Source organism: Dunckerocampus dactyliophorus, chromosome 17 (genome assembly GCF_027744805.1).
Source record: "Dunckerocampus dactyliophorus isolate RoL2022-P2 chromosome 17, RoL_Ddac_1.1, whole genome shotgun sequence".
NCBI lineage: Eukaryota > Metazoa > Chordata > Actinopteri > Syngnathiformes > Syngnathidae > Dunckerocampus > Dunckerocampus dactyliophorus.
In genome coordinates, this window is record NC_072835.1 from 17079737 (window position 1) to 17093492 (window position 13756).

Genomic DNA, 13756 nt, shown 5'->3' on the forward strand with positions numbered 1-13756 from the left:
ACACTATATTTTGTCATGTAAATGCTGTATTGTGACATAAACAATATAAAATAATTAAAACCATAATTTGCTTAGATAACACAATAATTTACCTTGGAAATTCAAGCCTTGAAAACAATATTTGCCATGAATTTGCCATTATATTTTGCGAGAGCTCACCACCGAAATGCTGTATTTTGCAAGGAAAATATAAAAATTCACCACGGAAACACCATATTTTGCCACAAAAAAACTCAAAAGTACCACTGAAGCGCTGTATTTTTCCATGAAAACACTAAAATCTACCACTGAAACACTAGAATGTAACCATTGAAACGTTATATTTTGCCATGAAAACACTCAAATTTAGCATTGAAACACTATATTTTGCAATGAAAACACAAAAATGTACCACTGAAAGGCTGTATTTTTGACAGGAAAATACAAAAATGTATCACTGAAACACAAAAATGTAAAAATTACCATTGAAATGCTATATTTTTGACAGGAAAACACAAAAATGTACCAATGAAACGCTATGTTTTACCACTGAAACACTTTTTTAATTTTTTTTTTTTTAATTTCCCACATTTGAAGGAGTATAATGTCCGATGGAAATGATACATTTTTGCCATGAATACACAAAAAGTTACCATTGAAATGCTATACAGTACTACTTCAGTTATCAAAACCGAAATGTATGAAAACCAAGGCAGATTTTTCCCATAGGAAAAAATGTAAATCCAATTAAACAATGTGAAAAGGTTAATGATGAAACTTATTGTTGACTTACTGTACATCCTGGTGGGACAGAGTTCAGTTGTGTTTCTCACTTTCAGCTGCTGGCACTTGCAACTTTCTTTGGCCCCATGGCGGGTTATTTAGCAGTCGCACTCAATAAAAAATGTAAGGACAGTCAGTCAGCAACGTGTAGGGTGCTTTGTTCGGGCACTGAAAGATACAGTACAGGTCAAACGGGCTAGTTTGTTACGTGCAATACTGTATGAAAACCAAGACGGTGTACGAAAATCGGGGCAAAATTTTGGCGCAAATTTTTGCCGAAAGCGAATCATGAAAACTGCCACGAAAACAGTATAGTTTACCATTGAAATGCAACATTTTATATTGGCTATATATTGTTTTAGCAATGCCACACTGGACATGATTATCTTTCTAAAAGGCAGAAGTGTCGAGGAAGGGTCTGATGGCACACATCAAACTTTATATGCACCGGATAGCCCAAAAAAAACAAATATTTAAGGTCTGATGCTGCCTCTCATCTGTCATTCATGGCGGGAGCTGTGCGTATTGAAGTGAAATTAAGAAGACTAGAGCAGGCAGCAAGGCAGATGTGACTTGCCTCTGATTGAATTGCACACACACACAGAGGCCTCATCCACCTGGGTTCCTCTGTTCATCTCCATCCACATATTAGCCCCGGATAGAAAACATCAGCCGTTCTGACAGGGCCGCCCGCCTCCAGTGGTGTCTGTCGCCGTTTACATGTTTTGTTGTTGCTGTGCTTCCCACAGGTGAGGAGGTGCATGCAAAGCGAGCTCCAGAAACGCTGGAAAGGTTGCAGCAGTATAATGAGTTCATTGCTGCTTCACACCGGACTGATGCTATGTGTTCATGTCAGCATGAGGTGTGTCCAAACCTTTCCCAGCGAGGGCCACATGGACTTTCATGTTTTCATGTGGATATAAAGGGTGTCACAAGATTGACAAGATTTCTCGTCCAGAAAAAAACTCTCGTGGGCCCTACGCTTGGGACAATAATAAATGAATCACACAATAAATGGAAATGAATTTTAACAGTTTTGCCCGCCTTAATATATTGCCACGTGCATGTGTGTCTGTTTTCCTCATCTCTCGCCTCCAAACAGGCAGGCTTTATTGGTTCGCTGGCTGTCTAGCAGCCTACAGTCATGTGCTATGAGGACAGCATACACATTACAGCAGATTTAACTCAACTTTACATAGAGGCATTTTTTTTCAGAATTTACTATAACCTGCTGCCTGGTTGTCAGGCCTCCCCTCCAAATTTGTTGGAAAGTCGTTTTAAATTCATGCTAACAAACCAACAGATAAACAGTCACACTCTTAAGGTACTCAACGCTGCCTCCGTCGCACTGCCATCTTGTTTTCATGTAAGAGTGCCATTCAGTCAAGTTAGGACTTTACAGCAAGGAGGTGTGGATTAAGGTTTTGGGCTCATTAGAGCGAAGTAGCCAAACTATAATCCACAGCCTCCCACGAGGACCCAAACATCCGCCTCAATCCATGAAAAAGTTTATACTCATTCATCTTGTGGGAGCAAAGTGACTTTCATGATTTTGCTGATGTAACGGGGGGGTAATAAGTAAGAGGTGGGCTGCAGGCAGCAGGTACACACACAGGAGCCTCAAAAAAGATGGCTGGATTAACGTTGCTATGTCAAAAATGGCAAATGAAGCTGGCGGCTTTCTAAACCCTCCCTCAGGGTGTCGTTTTGAAGCTACTGATTGGGCGAGTTGTTGAGCAAGAAATGTCACAGCGAAGGCACCTGTGGCTGTCAAATGTATAGGTAACAATCAGCAGGGAACAATGCATTTGAACTAGGGGTTAGGTTCACTACTGTGCTAACGGTATAGCAACAGTCTGTACAAACGTGGGTGGTGTAAGCATACAGTACGTCCACAAGCACAACCTGCAGCACATGCGGCCACTGAGATGTTTGTGGCGATAACGTGACGAGCAAGCGGGGGGAGGGGGTAAACAGGATGTAACGAGTTCCCAGAGGATCTTGAAGGGGACGACGACCTTGGTGAACAAGCGCACTCAGAAGTATACCTCAGCCAAGGCCAAATGATACATTGTAATAGTGGTACAGTAGATTCCACTTGTATTCCTTGTTGGCAATCCCAGCCATCTGTTAAAGAGGATACGTGCCTCCTCAAGTTTGGTGGTTGTAGTATTTTGCAATAAAAACACAATATATTGTACGTTGACGCTATATTTTTCCCGGAAAATGAATTTCAATGAGCCATGAAAACACTCCCATTTTGTCATGTAAATGCTGTGTTGTGCCATGACAACACTATTTTGACATTTTAATGCTCTATTTTGCTGTGAAAACACAATTTACCATGGAAACGCCAAGTTTTGCCATGAAAGCAAAACTGACCATTGAAATGGTACATTTTGCCGCAAAAACAGTACAATTTGACACTACATTTTGACATGAAAACATTAAAACTGACCACTGAAACGCTATATTTTTCCACAAAAGAACTCAAATTTACCTTCGAAACATGATAGTTTGCCATGAAAAACTCTTTTTGCAATGAAAACAGTTTAATTTAACACTACAGTGCGACATGATTTGTGGTTATTAAATATGTTATATATATTTTTTAATCTACAGCTGCAAAATTAATGTTAAAATGTCCTAGAGCTGTCCTTTCTAGTCTGACTGGTATGTGTCCCTCCTAGGCTTTGAGCATGAACTAGACTAGAGCTGTCCTATCTAGTCTGACTGGTGTGTGCCCCTCCTAGTCTTTGAGCATGAACCAGACTAGATTTGTCCTATGTAGTCTGACTGGTGTGTCCCTCCTAGTCTTTGAGCATGAACTAGACTAGAGCTGTCCTATCTAGTCTGACTGGTGTGTGTCCCACATAGGTCTTTGCACATGAACTGATGAAGCCTGCTCGGAAGAGATGCGAAACGTCTTCTAAGACAACCTGAACAGAACTTTTTACGCTATTATGACAGTTAAGAATGTTCCTTAACAACTTTAGCACAGTTAATAATTTTTTATTTTTAAATATATTGAATATTTTCTTAATTATGTCCACTATTTAACCCTGGAACGGATTCTCTTTCGATGCATTCCTGTGGGAACAATTGTTTCCTAATTCAAACAAATCAGAGGTTTAGGTCTGAGCTCCAGTGACTGCATTTCTGGGAATGTCCTCCATGTTTACTATGTATGCCTATGAGACCTGCACTCCTATTGTAGAATGAACGGTATTAACAAGCTTCTTAAAGGATCTGCACTATTGTCGTTATATGAACATGAGCAGAAAGGAGAGATGACATTTAGATTGGAGCAACATGATCTGTCAGCTGAAGAGTACAAGTTATCCTACTTTTCATCCTCCTTGCAAAGCACCCCACACACACACACACACACACACACACACACACAATGTGGGCTTACTGCAGCAGACGAATGTGATGATGTCCTTTCACACACTGGCTGAGGGGGCAGAAAGTGCTGACATGGACACTTGTCCCAGGAATTTCATGCCAATGGAGAGAATCTGCTGATGCCGCCGACACTGTCTCAGGGAGAAATCTCAACAAAGAAGTCAAATTAAACAACCTCCGCCGCCCTGAATTGCACCCTCAGCTTTAATATTTCACCATCGCTTCAACACGTTCGGCAACGTCTCCTCTCACCGACCACCATTTAGGGGCTGCTTTGAGGGGGAAAATGACGGGAAGGAGACAAGCACCTTGACCTTTGACTTTGCACCTTGTGGCTTAAGCTGAGCCTGTTGCATCAGCATCACTTTGCTCCCGTGACGTCAGAAGAAACAAATCAGCATAAGTCAGCCTAAGTCGCAATTCTCTTGTTGAACTGCAAATATCGAGTAGCGCCCCCTGCTGGTGGGGAGAATCCCCCCCTCCCTCGACTTAAAAAACGTAAGAGAAGTAGTCAGATGGGAATATTTTGGTTTTTCTTTGAGTTGCCTAATAATTGTGCACACAGAGATTTTGTCAACAAAAGCCAAAACCTCACTTTCACTGACTTAAATATTCAAGTTTGAGGTTTATTAACATTTTTGATTGTTATTGTTAAATAATACAACCAGTAATCAATAATGCAAATTGCCTAATAATTGTGCACACAGTGTATGTCCTCTTGCTCTGCTTTTGCTGAGGCAGAAGCCCTTTTTCTTCCCATTTTGTTGTTGGTCATTAGCTTTGAAGTTTGCCATGAAGACACTCAAATGTACTGCTGAAATGCCCAAGAGCTCAGTGCTGGTCTCATCTGACCATGTCATTTTTTTTTTTTTTTACTTCCAGGCCTTGTCTGAATCATTCAGGTGTTCACTGGCAAACCTCAGTTAGAGCACAGTGTGCTACTAATGACCATCTTGGTGATGGTGTTAAACGTGATGGTGCTAACTCCCCTGAGATCGTTAACCGTATTCGTCTGTGTAATTCTGGGATCATCCTTCACCTTTCTCAGAATCAACCTTCCCCCACTGGGTGAGATCTTTCATGGAGCTCCAGAGCAAGCCTCTTATCTTGTATTACTTCCATTTTCCAATTATCGGCCAACAGTGGCCTCTTTCTCACCAAGCTAAAGGGACAGGACTAATTTGCGTTCGACATGGGCACATAAGTGGTATGTCCATGTCAGAATACTTGCAGGTATTCTGTCGCTCTATTAACACTTACAATTATGGACAGGTAGTGTCTTTTCCAGGAGTCAAATCAGTAGGGGCTCAAATAATTATTATCTTAAAGCAGTGGTTGGTTGGATTCCAGAACATTGGGTGTCAAGCGACATTAAAAAGCCAAGGACTGACAACACCCCCGCCCTCCCCTCACAGGATGCTGCATTCCTTTCATTTTCTGGTGAAGACATGACAAACTGAGATGGAGAAATGAAGAGCGACCTTGCAGGAGCAATGACACCTGCTACAGCAATGAGGCTTGGCTCTCTCTTAATGGCCCAACATCACAGATGAAGAAAAGAAAACGCAGAGATGTCTTCTCTGATTCAATTGTGACTCTCATATCTTGTTTGTCCCTCATCTACACTCCACTTTGAGATGCTTTAAGCGGGTTCTGACAGCAAAATGGAACAAATGGAGACGGCCGTGTAAATGTGTTCGAGACTTCCGCCGCCATGATGTGAGAGTGACGGAGGAAAAAGGAGGAGTAGTAGCTCTTGATCATCTGTTTTGTCTGAAGTAAGTCACCTTGCAAATATATGAATAGCAAATGCAGCAGGAGTAATCTGCTGCCTATTTGCATACAGCCAGCAGTCCCGGTGGTAAGCTCCAGCACCTCCAAATACGCAATGGCATGCATCTATTTAACATCTCTTTCTCATTCATGTCCATCTTCTAGACGACAAAGCCATCCTTCTCCCGCTGTTGTCCTCAGACATCAGGGTGTATTTCCCCCTTGGCAGGATGCATGACAGGGGGAGGGAGGGGAGCGGAAGGGGGAGCAGGTGGAAGGAAGAGCAGATGACAAATCAGTCGAACAAACCCTCCCTTCGGCCTTCACTCTTCCATTTGTATATGCTACCTTCCCCATCCTGTCCACATTGCAATCGTCTCACCACAAAGGTCTTTTCAAATCAACAGACCAACAACAGATGATGGCCCAATGTCACAGAACAGTTCAGTTTGGCTTCATAAACTGTGTGTCATCATATCGGCGAGAAAGCGTGTAGCTCGCTAATGGAGTCAAACTGTTGACCTTAGCCATCAAGGGGTAATGCAGTGTCTCAGTGCACGCCTCGCAATTCAGTAAACATTTGTGTTCCCAGTAAATCTTCTCAAGGGACAATACTATGGAATATAAACTTGCATATACTTTAATAGTCAGTGTACATCTGGTATAGCAGTATACAGTAGATTTCTTGTCCCTTGAAAAATGGACAGGACCACTTCCTGAATCAACATAAGGCTCACTGGGATACAGTGTTGATTCTGGTCTTCCAGCCAACCTTTCAATCACAATAATAATACTACTAATACGTTGCTTACTTATCACTGTCGCTTTCATAGGAGCAGATCCTTTATATGAACAGGCAGAGGAAGGTGTGAAAAGAGATCCTTTTGCTGTTGTTTTGACAGTGTCCCACGTGACAACCTGTCACATCTGGCCATGAGCCGCCATCATCTTTGCCTTGTGATGACTCTGCCCTGGCGCCATGCTGAGGACCTGGCTTTACTTAATGGGCTCTTTCAGCTGCTGTGGTTTGCTCCTCTCACAAAGCCATTTGAAGAACGGTCTATGGATTTCATGGCTCCCCGGGCTGTTTCTCTCTCTCTCTCGCTCTCTAGAAGGTGGAGTCCAAGGCTTTATCCATCTGTCAAAGAGCCCGGGGAAGAGTGGATGCAGCAATTTTTAATCCCACGGACTGTCCAGTGTTTGCTTGGCTGTTCCCTGATAGCAGGGCCTCTCACCTGGGGACTTTTTAGTTCCAATGGCAGAGCAGATTTATTGTCGCAAAGATGCGCCTCATCTTTGGTCTGCTAAGGTAGCGCGGTGTTGCCTTATCGCCATGGCAACAGTAAATAATGATCTATACCTTTCAAGGAGGATTAAACATGGCTGCAAGTGAAGGAGCGTACGTGATGTGTATTCTTTGTAAACTCTTGCCACACATTACATGTCTGCTCCTTGGAGATTTATTCAGCCATTGCTCATAGGGAAGTGAGGCGACCTTCTTTTTTATGCTCAGGAAGTGTTGTTTGGAATGACTTGGAGGTTCTATGACAACTTTTCCTGTTGACCTCAATTGGTAGACATAATTCTGGAGAGATGCACTTCTCACAGAAGATGACTCCCATGTACAAAAGTGACTTTTTAATAATATTCTATTCTAACAGGAATGTATATCCCTAGCACCAAACTCGAGAAAAACCTCTCCCTCACTTGTTTGCTCCACTTTTTGAAGTACCAAAAAACCCTCCTTAAATAAAAAACACGCAGGCTTCACTACACATCTTTAAATAAAGGCTGGAGCTGTACCAACTATCCATTAGTCAGCTACAGATAGGGGAGCTATAAGTTTGATTTCCTTATTTCAGCCAAGCACTATAGCTCACATAAGTTTCCAATGTTTGTGTCCTCCTGTCCCACACTGTTGTATGTGATATGATATAGGGCATTTATTATGTAGGACAAGTGCAGTGTTAATGTACGGTGGAACCTTGGTTGGCGTACGCCCCGGTTAGCATGTTTTTAGGTTAACATAAAAAATTTATGCCAAATGTTTTTATTTTTAATACACTGCGTGAGTCCAACTGTGTCCTTTGTGCATTTTTAGCACAAAACGTCCTTGTTAGCGGCTTACTAACAACCGGAAATCACCTGTCGCCCGTCTACGATGTCATCAGCGGCTAACTTCTTTGCTAACTAACACAGTCTCAAAAATGTTAAATACAAAACACGTTTTTAAAGTTTTGCAATTGCAATTGTTTTACATGCGTAAAACAATTCTAAGTGCATACGAATGATTGAGTGGGATAAATGAACATTTAAGGTTACTTTTAACTTCGTTGGAGACGTGATGAAGTGTTGACAAAGACACAATGTGGCAGCAAGATCAACACGGACACCGCTTTTGTGTTTTGCCATGAGTTATGTCTGGAATTCAACAGTGTTTCTTACTTTCTTTATCAAAATGCTGGCACTTGCAACTTTCTTTGGCTCCATTCTGGGTTATTTTGCAGCCGTGCTCAAAGGAAAAGCAGGTACTTTACATGAAAAACTGTATTGAATTGAAGAAATAACTCATGGCAAAATGCAAAGGTTGTATCCGTGTTGATCTCACTGCCACGTGAAGGTAAAAGTAACCTTAAATGTTCATTTATCCCTTTCATTTGTCATTTATATGCATTTTGAATTGTTTTCTGCAGGTAAAACTATTGTAAAACGATAAAAACATTTTTTGTGTCAACATTTTTGACTGTGGAACAGATTCATTGTATTACATTATTTCTTATTAAAATTAACTGCGATTAGTTGGTGATCAGTCCAGGGTGTGCCCCGCCTCTTGCACGAAGTCAGCTGGGATGGGCTTCAGCATACCCCCGCGACCTTAGTGAGGATGAGCGGCATACAAAATGGATGGATCGATGGGAAAAATGTATTCGGTGAGAGTCGGACCTTCTGGAATGGATTAATAACGCTAACCAAAGTTCCACTGTATATGTAAAAAGTAGATCAAGTGCACAGTAGCGCTTCTTGGAGCCATACGCTAGCTCATTAGCATTTAAGTGACAAACAAGATCAACTGCTGTAGAAATATGAACCCACAACTTCTAAGGCACCTCATCGTCAGAACACTTTGAATTTGAAAATGTTGCCGGATGATCTTCCATCTTTTTGGAAATGTAATGCATCCAGCGACAAGACTCTAATGGAAGAATCCCGACATTAGAATAACTCAGCCAAATGAGGCATGGAAGGTGTGTTCCGATGGCTGGGCTGCAGTTTTACAGCCAGCTTGAAGCCACGCTGGGTTTGTCAAGTTTGGACCATTTCACTGATAAATGTGCCATCGCTAACTGTACCTATAAGCCTCTATCAACGTGCTTGGGAATTTTAATTGAGATTATTGCTCTTCAACATGTTGATAAAGTACTCAGTGTGACAGTCTTTTTCTCTCTGTCTGATTACATGTCGATGAAACTATGGTGCTTTATTAGGTTGGGAACCACTGTTGGTAACTTTAGTTAAAAAAAAAACAAAGGCAACTTTGCACCTTTGAACCATGCTGTCAAAATGGGCGGCATGCAAACGTGAATACATGAAATGCATATTTTAAAATTCCTAGACCTGAGCTGAGCTCACGCAAATGGAAACACATACCAATATATAGTATTACATGTAATCTCTGTCTCTCTCAGAGGATTTCATTCTGTTTCATGCAGATTGCCATACTGTACGTGTAATTTACTTGGACCTTTCTTGCATGCTGCCATGGAAGTTGATGGCTTGGTGCCTCTTTGTCCCACTTCAATTAAGTCCTACAGCGTTAGGCAAACAGGCAAACTGTGTATTATTTTTATGCATCTGCTCGAGCTTGATTGTGTCGAAGAAACATCAAGGAGGCAACATGATGCAAAACCTTCAGCTTTATCACACTTGGAGGAGATAGTCAGCCAAGAAGTCTTTGTTTATCAAAGCCGCAATCGTCCTATCTGCTGGTATCTCCTCTCCACTAGCACCACTAACACGCAGTCCACTCATGCTGACCCTGACAAAAACACATGATTGTTATTTAGGGAAGAACCAGAAACATATGGTGTTACTTTCATGTAAAATCAACATTATAATATACCTGTATATATAATAAGTATTGTTCCATATACTGTATGTACAGTAACCCCTTGCTATATTGCGGTTTGAATATCCCTCCTAGTGCTGGCCGTCTCTTGTGTCCCTGCAGTGATCCCGTAGCCTTAGCAATGTGATGTAAACAAAGAATAATAGAATTGTAAAAGTGACTTATTGGGGTGTTATTTCATCCATCCAGCCATCCATCCATCCATTTTCTATACCACTTCTCCTCTTTAGGGTCTGTACAAAATAACTAAAATGTTTTTAAACTAGATTTCTTACATATGTTAATATTTTAATTTTCACGCATATAACATATATATATATATATATATATATATATATATATATATATATTATACACACATATACGGTATATATACACATATAACATATATATATATACATATAACATATATAAGAGAGTTCCAAAAATAAATCAAATTACTAATATTTGAAAATATGTGAAAATAAGCTAAAATTCTAATACAATATTATATATAAAATAATACATAAATAAGTAGGTGAGTACATAAAATACATACAAATACTGTAATTCAGTTTATGGATATAGAATGTTCTTTTATTATTATTGTTTAATTATTATTTCTATAGTAACAACATTTTACTGTAATTTCCCTTTGAGGAGTAAAATGAATGGGGGGGGGATAAGTCACTGTTGTTGTACTACAGTGCTGATGGGGATGTCATATAACTTCATGTCAAAAATCCAAACTATCCCTTTAAGTATTTTTCAACATTCAAATTATGTACAGTATATTATAGTGATACTGAAAGTTAGAAAAAAAAGGTATTGTAATACTAGAATTCTAAAATTTTGTGGCGCTTAAAATTGTTGAAAGTGAAAGTCCGAGTATTTTCATGAGTGGCCTACAAGGGGTTAAAGGTGCCATTTGTGCAGAATGGGGAACAATAAAAGTAAAATGTATTTTTTTCTAAATATGTCAATATGGACCTAGCCTATCTTAACTTAGCTGGGCCACCTGACTCCCTGATGACTGGTCTGTTTATAGCCATGCTTGGCACTGCGCTGCATGCATGGGTGGGGTTGGGTGGCTATGATGTATGCCGGACCGGTTGCTCTGGTGCAGTCCACCCTGGACAAGGGGCCATCCCACCGTAATCAGATTTTCCGCAGCAGCCATATGTCCAAGCAGCGTGATAAACCTTGGCTGCTACCTGGCACCCTCGGGGCGCACTGTCAACAATGTGTGCTGGCCTATACCACAGTGTTTGGGGAAATACATCCGGCTATGTGCGTCACAACTTCCAGTATGGAGGAATGCTTTTTCCATCTGTTGCCTTATGCTTTAACAACACATCACGCCGCTCTGAGGTGTCACTTATTTTACATATTTACACCACATTCAGTCACAATGCGCACGAGTGAAATGCATCGTCCACATTATTCCCCATCTTACTCTGATTGCAAACATGACATACATTCCAATCCAATCCATAATTCATAGGCCATTCTGCAACACGTGTCCAATGTGATTTAATACATTTGTGTCTTCTACAAATGTAATTCCAGTTCCGGCTGTCTGTGTGTAAATCAAAACCAAGTGAGATTATGGCACATTATGCAGGGATAAAATAATGTTTTGGCACCCTCTGAAAACATTTAATATGTTCTTGCACCTCCTACAAAATGAATACAGTGGAACCTTAAGTCCAATGCCCTAGAAGCAATTTATGAAATAATGCCTTAAAAGATGCACAAAAACATAGATGTCAAACTGTCATTGGCAAAGCAGGGGTGTCCAAAGTCTGGCTTTGATTTCAGAGGTGGGGGGACACACAACTGGCTTGAGTACAGGGGTGGGTGGTGGGGGTGCTCGAACTGCTTGAACAGTGTCATGTTATCTACCCTTCAACTGAAAGCGATATGAACGTCATGAAGTTTACTGTTTACAAATGGAGCGACGGGGACGGCCAATCACACGTTTGCAAGAAACTGCACAGCCAGTTGATGAGCTGGTGGGCGGTTGAAAGGAAACGAAGGAGCATCCTAGTGCTTGACCTCTGTCATTACGCAATCCGTCCGGAAAACGCGATCGGGTCTGTGTACGCACAAGACATACGTCACTTCCTCCTTTAGCAAATTTGCATGAGAGCGCTTCTGCGACGTCACGTGCTGTGGTAGTTATTATTTTTTAAATGTATGAACATAAATGGTCAATAACCATACTTCATATACTGTATGTTATATATTGGGTTTTTGTTTTTATTAGTGGCTCTTATTAAAAGACTTCATTAGCATGTTTCTATCGCCTTAATTCACCAAGACTGAGCTACATAAAAACTTACGCAATGTATTGTATGTAGCGTAGACGTAAACGTCATATCTAGTTACATGTAACATACATAAAAAAATACAATAAAACAACACAAAAATTGCAGTGATATTTGAATGTAAACAACCTGAAGCAGAGTGCACCCCCACCCCCACATGTATGGTCTGAGACCATTTACGGTTGTAGCTTGTTTTTCAGTGGCCTGTAACATAATTTTAAAAAGAAAAAGACGAATTAAAGGGGCTCGGCGGCTGCCTAGAGGGCGCTAGCTTTCGAACGTACTGCAGGGATTATATCCCGCCCTCTTCCTGTTTTGGTGCAGGTAAACTAAGCCCCGCGTAACACACACTATATCGCCTTTGCTAAGCGCTGGTGTCGGTGTGGAGGCGTAGATGTCAGAACATACTTCTCATATTTTCTTATAAGACAAGTACATCAGTCAAACATTTAAGTTAATATCTCTTCTCCGGCGGTGTTTTTACAGTATGTTTGTGTGCGCTCTACGTGTGCACAAGACAGCTGTGACAGCTATGAATGCCTGCCATCTTACAATTTATAGTCAATTTCATTTGAAATTGTGAAAAATAGAGCCTTTCTTTTTTTGGTTTGTTCTTTTAAACCACTAATGGTAACACATGCCAGCCGGTGCTGATGTTCTGATATGTTATGGTTTAAAAATATGTAATTCGTGGCCAGCTGTAATCAGTCCCTTTAAGTAGTCCTTTAAATATCATCACTAATTTGTCCCTAACAACAAAAAATGTCCGCTCCCCCCCCCCAAAATTAAAAGTATTATATATTAATGTTATTTTATGTCTTTTAAAGACAAACCTTGAATATTAATTATATTTTGAGGATTTTAAAAACGGCACACACACACACACCATTATTCAATATCAATAGCGACACACGCTTATCATTTCAGTAGCAGAAAACTATGACAACTGCATGCTTTGAATGGGTAAAATCTAGTGCCATCTGATGGTCAAATCTAAAAATTCAAAACTGAAAGCCACTAGTTCAAATTGAAATCTGAACGTAAAGGATTGCATTAGTTTACGTTACAATAAACATGGGTTCAAAAATGCCATTTTCAATGGTTTTCAATAAGACATTTTTTGTAGGAGTAGGAAGAAGCAAAACTTATTTAATCCAACTCCTTCTCTGTGTCTCAGTAGTTACTGATAGTTTGTTCACTTCGTTTAAAATGTACTAGCTTACCATTAAATGTGTAACAGTAAAGTTAGGCGTTAAGGAATAAAAAAAAGAAGAAATACAAATACAGTATATTTTCAACTGTAAATGTTTGTGTTTTGTGTCAAAATATATGTGTTACAGTGACAAATGTTGGTGTTTTCATGGCAGAAATATACCGT